We start from the raw sequence: 7628 nt of genomic DNA, 5'->3' as shown, positions 1-7628 counted from the left end.
TCTGGAGTGAGATTCCAGGGCTCATAGGCTCCATTCCTGCTAATGCGGCTCTATTCATTGCCAATCCCATGTCCTTTCTTGGAGTGCTTTTGGCAGTCTTTTCCTACATCTGTGCTCAACCATCATTCAAACACATTCCACTAAACCTAAGGTTACACAAAAGCATGAAACAACGTGAGATGTACAGAGCAGAAATGGAAACACAATGTGTTTTGTTTTGTTTTGTTTGTATTTGATCACAACCCACCAATGCCAGCACCTTCCTCTATGTTACATATCTTTAAACTTCACAGAGAGGTAAAGTAGGTGAGCTAAGAAATCTTAATGTAGTAGTTGGAGTTTTTGGACTTGAACTGTTTTTGGTTTTGTTTTTGTTTGTTTGTTTTTTCTTTTCAAAATATTTCCCAAAATCAAGCTTGTTCTTTCTCCTTCCCCACGCAAGTTTTAGAAGAAAAGGGTCTGAGATTCCTCAAAGACAAAAATAAATGTAGTCTGTCTTTGTTCTCAGTATGAATTCAAACTCTAAGGCTGAATGCTCTTAAAAGATGTATCCCAAGATTTGGTTTGCATTTGGTTTACAGCTTTTGCTTGAAAGGAATTCATGTATTTCTGAAGACCCAAGAAGCCAGTGGTTGGGGTACTATCCTGGCTACTCGAGAGATTTGAGTTGTACTTTGGGCTTTACCATGACCTCTAAATTTATTCCCAGTTCTTACAGCCATTGTAAAATACTCAGAGATCTCCATGGAACTCAGCTATATAAGGGCCAATATCTATTATAGTCTAAGTTGCAAAGAGGACCTCCCAAATCTGCCCAGTGTCTATCTTGACTGCCAGCAGCAGGCCAGAATCACAACAAACTTTGGCAAACCTGTAGGGTCCTCCAGTTTGTCTGACAGCAGAGTTCATAAAAAAGTCTGAAAAGATGCTGTGTGAACAGGCAGCATTTCAGTTATGCTGGCTGGAGCATGGAGAATGGCTGCACAACAAACCAGGCCACTAAGAGCCTTGAATGTCATCCACCTTAGAGGGCTGCACACTCCCAAAATATAAATCTTTGCACCATTAATTGTTACCTTTAAGCAATCCCAAAATCCATTTTTCTCAAATCCTCCTCTCTCAGATTTCAAGAAGAAAAGGCCAGTTACACAGGGCTCTTCTTTTTCTTCCAGGTCAAAGTGGGGATATGCCAGCCATGCCTGGCAAGGTCAGTGATACCTGAGCAACAAACCCAGACTTCAGCAAAACCCCAGAGAAGAACAAGACCGATTCAGTAAGTGGAATTTCTAGAAAGTTTCTATGAAAAGAGCAGTTTATTCGTACTTCTGCCACACAAATTTGGGCAGGAGCATTTCTTGCTTTGCTGCCTTTAGCCCTTGCTCTGAGCAGAGCTGCATTGCTGGTGCTGAGCAGTACAGAGGTGGCAAGTACAGGTCTGTCACATTCCTCAGGGCTCTAGTTCTCCACTGAAGCATCTGTCCACCTCCAAGAGCAGCTTTGCATGAAAAGAGGGAGAATCTAATTAGAGATCTCTGCTTAGCCAGAACTCTTTGTTCATTTGTTTCGTTTTGTTTTGCCTTTTATCTCCCTATTTGGTGTTGAAAAATAGAGAAACACAGCATAACCAAAGGGAGTTACCCCTTTTCCTCCTTATTTCTCTCTCTCTCTTTTTTTTTTTTTTTTCCCTTTGCTGCAATGTCAGATGCAGGTGGGAGAATATGCGGATGTCAAAATTCTCTCAAGAAATTTGTGGACACCAGTTCTCTGTTCTCTCCCTTCATACTTCTATAAGTCTCTACCACTCTGGGACACTTCTCACACTGGCTGCTCACTTCACCATCAAGCCCTTCATCACCCATTGAGAGCAGAAGGGCCTCAGGCACAGCATAAGAGCCCCAAAGGGAGGGGTGGATCTGGGCCGAGTTCTCCCAAACCCACTCCAAAGGCTCGTGCCTCCTCCCAGGCCGGTGGTGCTCTCAGGAAGCGTAATTCAATCCAATAATGCTTTGGGTATAAATCAGGATCCTTTCCCCGTCAGAGAGCCCGCGTGTGCAGGGATTGACAGAAGGGGGGTTTGACAGCACCGGGGCAACCCTTTTGCCGGGGTGTGTGTGTGTGTGCTCCAGGGGGAGCCGGGGTCCCACCCGCAAGGACAAAGCTGCCGAGAAACAACCGGCCACAGAAGCGAGCCCTTCCCATCACGAATCGGACCCCCTTTCCCCCCCCCCGCCGCGGTTCAATTTGCTGCGTGCCAGAGGGGAAATTTATCGCTGCCTGAACAAGAGCACCGTTTTTTGGCTAAAACCTCTGGCTAAGCGACATTCTCAGATTCAAGTCCCTTCCGGAGAGGCCGCCGCAGCGTTTTGCAGTAAATCTGCCCGGTATTTCGGTTTCCAAAGGATGGCAAGCAGCTCCCCCGCCGCCACCCCCCTCCGCTCTGCTGTCCGCGGCCCCGTTCGGAGAAGAGGAAAGGCAAAGCCGGGGGAGCTTTGGCCGTGGAAGGAGCCGGGGGAGGGGAAGTGTGCGGGGGTGCCGCATATGACCGATTAATAAAGGAAATAATGCTCGTGCCCGAGCCCCATGGGTGCAGTCCCCGGCCCGTGCTTCGTCCGACGACCGAGCCAGGGCTGGCGGGCGAGGGGGCAGCGGCGGCCCCGGCAAAACGACCTGAAAAAGCCTCGGAGAAGCGGTTGAGGGCAGCAGCCGGCCAGGAATGAACGGGAAAGATTTGGGTGCAGGCGCAGTGTGTAATCTCTGCCGGGTGGTGGGCTGGGGTTCTCCGGACTGGGCCGCCCGGTTTTCTTTCTGGCTTTTCCTCCAGCAGCACGGACGGCGATAAACGACACGGAGCTCGAGGTCTTCCCCAGCCCGTCGTTTTTCTCCCGGTAGTTTTCCTCTTCGGAGACGATAAAAGTCATCGCCGTAAATACAAGCGTTTGCCTTGGATCTGTCGGCGCGCTGGGTGGAAGTCACTCAGCACACGGGGCTGGGAGATGGTGTCTTCTCCCACCTCCGAAACAGCCTGGTGAACGTTTAGAAGCACAGAAATCACACGATTTCATTTTCTTTTCCAATAAAATACAGGAATAAAGGCAAACAAAAACAAACAAGTTTCAGCAAAATCCCTGATTCATTATAAAAGAGAAACTCGCAAATTGAGCCAGTTTAAATTTAATTTCTGAAAATAGCAACTGTGTAATGCGTAACCCCCGCCCCAGAAAAACACAATTTAAAGCCCCACCTGCCATCCTGCCATTTTGTTCACATACCCTTCAAATCTGTATCCCAAAATTGTCTGTAGGCTGAAGCGGAAAGCAGCAGTGTGGCTTCGGCACATTGCTGGTTGCTTCTTGTGCACCGTTGCAAATCCTCTAATAATAATAATAATAAAGCCCTTCATTTCTGTTTTTTTTTTTTTTTTTTTTTTTTTTTTTTTTTTTTTTAACATGCACACATAACAAATAATAAGGAGGCATTTCAAAGGAAGCTCAGAGACGTGTCCTTCTCACAGTAGTAATGATTTCACAAAACGCTCCTATATTTCAGCCTTGAAAATATTTCCATAAAAATAATCGTACTCACTCTGTAGAAAATGTTGCACTAATTCCCACATAATCATCAATATTTTCCTTCCAGAACCAGAAATCAACCTCTTATTAGATACAGAGTTTTTAGGCTACAGATAATTCCTTGTCTCTATTTGCAGTTACACTTCCTATAGTGTGAATTAAATTATCCATACTGATTCCATGTGTGGAAGGCTTTCCTTTGCCTGCCGTCTGACTGAAGAAGAGTAAAGGTAAAGGGGTACATACAGTTAAAAAACAATAGAAAGGTGTAACTCATGGTAGGGGAGGTCCTGCAGCCCCAAGTTTCACAAGGAAAAACAAGGATGGTAAGTGAAATGTGAAGCAGATCTGAAATTACGCTGTAATATCTCCTGTTGCCACTTTGCTTCATCCTCAATTCTCATTTTGGAGAAAGTTGGCATTGTATCTGTGGAAAACAAAATAAAACAAAGAAGGTCATTTCTTCCCCATGTAAAACCAAAGTTTATTTTGTAATTTTCCTTGTGCATGTATTTGGCTCGCAAAGACACTTGCAATCATTCATATCTTGGCTGCAAGAAACTATATTCTAAGCACAACACAAGGAATCAAAGTTGCTTGTGCCCCGTACACAGCGTCTTTCCAAGCAACAGCTCCCTCATTCTGTCTATTTGCAGATGAATCTGAATAGCTTCTATTCAAAGCACAAATGCAGCAGCATTGTGTTACCTTTTTTTTTTTTTTTTTTAACCACTTATTTTCTAGACTTTTCCAACCCTTCAAGAAGAATTACAAGTCATTCTTTCAGTACATCAAAACATCGCTTAAGGTAAGCTAGTTCAATTTGTATTGTTGCTTTATTTTTTACATTTTACTTCTGTAACTCAAGCTGTTTGTGTTATTTTACTTTCTTAATGTATTTGGTGGTGCTCCCGTCTTGTTGCATAGTGACCTCATGCACTACTACTAATTAATAAATGCAGGAAATAAAAGCAAAGCACCAACCCAAATAACTGGAGTTATTTAATGCCCGTGTTGCTTCAGGAAAGTGAATAACAATGCTGGGTGCACACAGAGCATGGAGGACCCTTCCCAGTTGTGGACTGATGAGGACTCACAGCCAATACATCTGATCATATCCATTATTACTGTTAATTGCCTTCCAAGGAAAGGGAGGTCAGACTGTCACTGTGGACTCCCCTTCTTCCTTTGCTAAGAGCATTGGGTTGGAAAAGAACCTTGATGGTGTAGGTGGAGCTGTGCTGAGAGCCAGCATGGCCGTGTCCGACCTGCCTGTGCTGTCACAGAAAATCTGTGGCTGGTCATGCCCAGACAGAACGAGGCTTTCAGACATCTACCTAACTCCCAGTCATCTCCCGCCAGGATGAGTGATCCTCCGGGCCGGCAGAGGCAGAGCTGCTCTGTAGGGTGTGGAGCTCTCCACGGTGCTGCAGGCCCTGGGTTCAAGCACTGCCCTGGACAGCAGCTGAGCTGTGCAGCTTTGTTGCAAAGGCTGCCTGGCATGCCAAGACTGTAAATTCCTGTTGACACCGGGGTGGAGTATTGCTTCATGTTTGCCTAACAGTGAGGTGGGGTTTCTGAGCTGCATCTAGGCACAGGTGTTCCTGCAGGACCACTAATAAATGCTAATTTAATAAATAAATAAATAATAAATAAATACTTCTGATCACTGCTCAGTGGTTCCATGTCAAGTTTTGAGACTGTATTGTCTGAACATTTTCTGGGTGATTAAGTAAAAAGTAACATTTATTATATATGTTCTGTCACAATGCATATGGAATTGGACTTCATTTGCTTATAATTTTCTGTATGATATCACTCTTTAAAAGAACAAGATCCATCTGTTGGGCAGAGAAAAGCTGCTCAAATTCAATTCATTTTTGTCACCGTTTCAGGGGTGTAACCTTTGACAGAACATAGTACAAGTCTTTGAACAAAACAGTTGTGCAACTAGCATTAAATAGCCTAATTGAATCTTTCACTAACCACACCCACTTGCTTTGGGCAAAGGCTTTCTCTGTGCAAATATAATCATGACCATTTGCCATGAAATTTATTACCTTTCGAATCATGTGAGTTCCGTACTACATGTAGACTTAAAAGAGTAAATGCCATTGGTTCATCTTCAGCATAACCACTTGTTTCATTAAGGTGCCTCATAAATTCATTCTGACTTTCATTAGTTTGCCTTTGCTTCTGTGTTACACTTCTTTCTGCCTTTCCAATGCATTTCAGTTTGATTGCCCCTTTAAGCTCTGCCCCTATGAGATGGAGATATGATATTTATTCTTGTGTGTGTTAAACACCAGCTATTTCTGTTGTTATGAGGCAAAAGTAACAGTAAGATTAATTTCATTTACTATTACTTTCTGGTTTAGGTGTCAGCATTAAGTAAATTGATTTTCAAAAGATACTGAGCACCTGCCATTTGGGGGAAGCACACAAAATCTTTCCCAAATTTTGCCATATTCTTTCTTCTTGTTCCCCAAATATCTATCAACACCAGTGATCCAAACAGGGATGTCCAAAACACAGAAACAGAAGGGGAAGTGTGGACAGGCCAGGGCTGGTCTGTAGCCTGCTGATCAGCTGCTCCTGGTCTGCATGATCAGAGGCACTCTGCAAAGAAAAGGCACCCTGGAAGGTAAGCAGAAGGTGAGAACTGTGAGAATGAGACTCATACACTCTGCCTAAGATCTTAGTTCCCATCTCAGCTTTCTACATGGTCTCAGACAATTTTACCTTGTTACTACCATGACACGTATCCTCCTACTGCCAGAGATCTCACTTTGCCTTTAGACTCCAAATCCATGCTTTCTGTTCCTTGTAAATAAAAAGTCTTTGAAAACATGTAATATAAATCTTCTTGGTTGTGATCTAAACCATTATCACATGTCCTGTCCACCATGAAAGTGACAAACATGACACACACTAGTCTTGCAGCCACTTTCCTATGTTATTTAGACAATGGTCTGAAATTTCTCTTTCTACTTTACTTCTTTAGACTAGTAAGTCTTCATATATCTTTAAGGACTCATTAAACTTATAGAGAGGAGGAGAAATTGATGTGTAACATAGGCATTCACTGCTCAGTGTTTGCAAAGTGTTTGAATGGGAAAAAAAAAAAAAAAAGTTATAAAGCTATTGGAATTTATTTTTTCCTACTTTGTTATCAGTTTGAAAGTCCATTGTAGGGTTTGGCTTCGTGCAGCTACTGGAGTGCAATAATTTTCGTTAACAATGATGGTAGAATGAGATGTGTATGGGTTGTATTGTTACAATATAACTGGATTATATTGTTATGATTCTTTATTTTTGAAAGAAACATTAAAAATAGCTATGAAAATTGAAGTTTAAATTAAAAAGCTGATCTGGAAAAAGGATTTATTGCATTGCATAAAACACTCATCAGCCTGCTTGATCTGCCTTTTTCTTCTTACAGCTTTCTGGGTGATGGCTAAGAGGGGACTTTGCCCAGACTCTGCACCTCACAAAAAGGAAGTCACTCCTGATGGTTATCGACTGTTTTGAAGACTTTAAGGAGTTAACTCCAGACCTTGTTCTGGCTCCACTCCTCATGAGTAGATTTTATGGGCTCCTTTTAACTCACAGCACAGACTTGACACTGTGGCCTTTTGCAATAATACTCTCACTCATATTGTTTCTTCTGGAAACTTCTCCTGCTCAGCTTGTGCCAAAAAGCTCCACATTCCAGTTCTCCCAGACTTGAGTGGCTTGTGTTGATTTTTTTCCCCTCATCTCTTCTTTCTTTATGTAGTCAACAGTTAGCAAGAGACAAGATGGACAAAGGACTTTTTAAACAGGCTTTTTTCATTTTTTTTTTTCCAGATGTTTCAGATATTCTTTATCTGAGCACCCATTCTTTTCATGACCACACACCCTCACCAGGATGAAGTGGCCCAGTGGGATGCCCACTTGTGTCCCAATGCTCATACATTAGGTTTTTCACACCTTCCCTCAGGAAGCAGTTGGAAAGTCACCGAAGTGTTTAGCAGCTCTCCTCAAATGGGTGCTTTTTTTACTCAGAAGCATCTTGAA

Source organism: Aythya ferina (assembly GCF_964211825.1).
Source record: "Aythya ferina genome assembly, chromosome: 23".
Taxonomy (NCBI): Eukaryota; Metazoa; Chordata; class Aves; order Anseriformes; family Anatidae; genus Aythya; species Aythya ferina.
The sequence above is the reverse complement of the archived record's forward strand: the minus strand, read 5'-3'. Positions refer to the sequence as shown.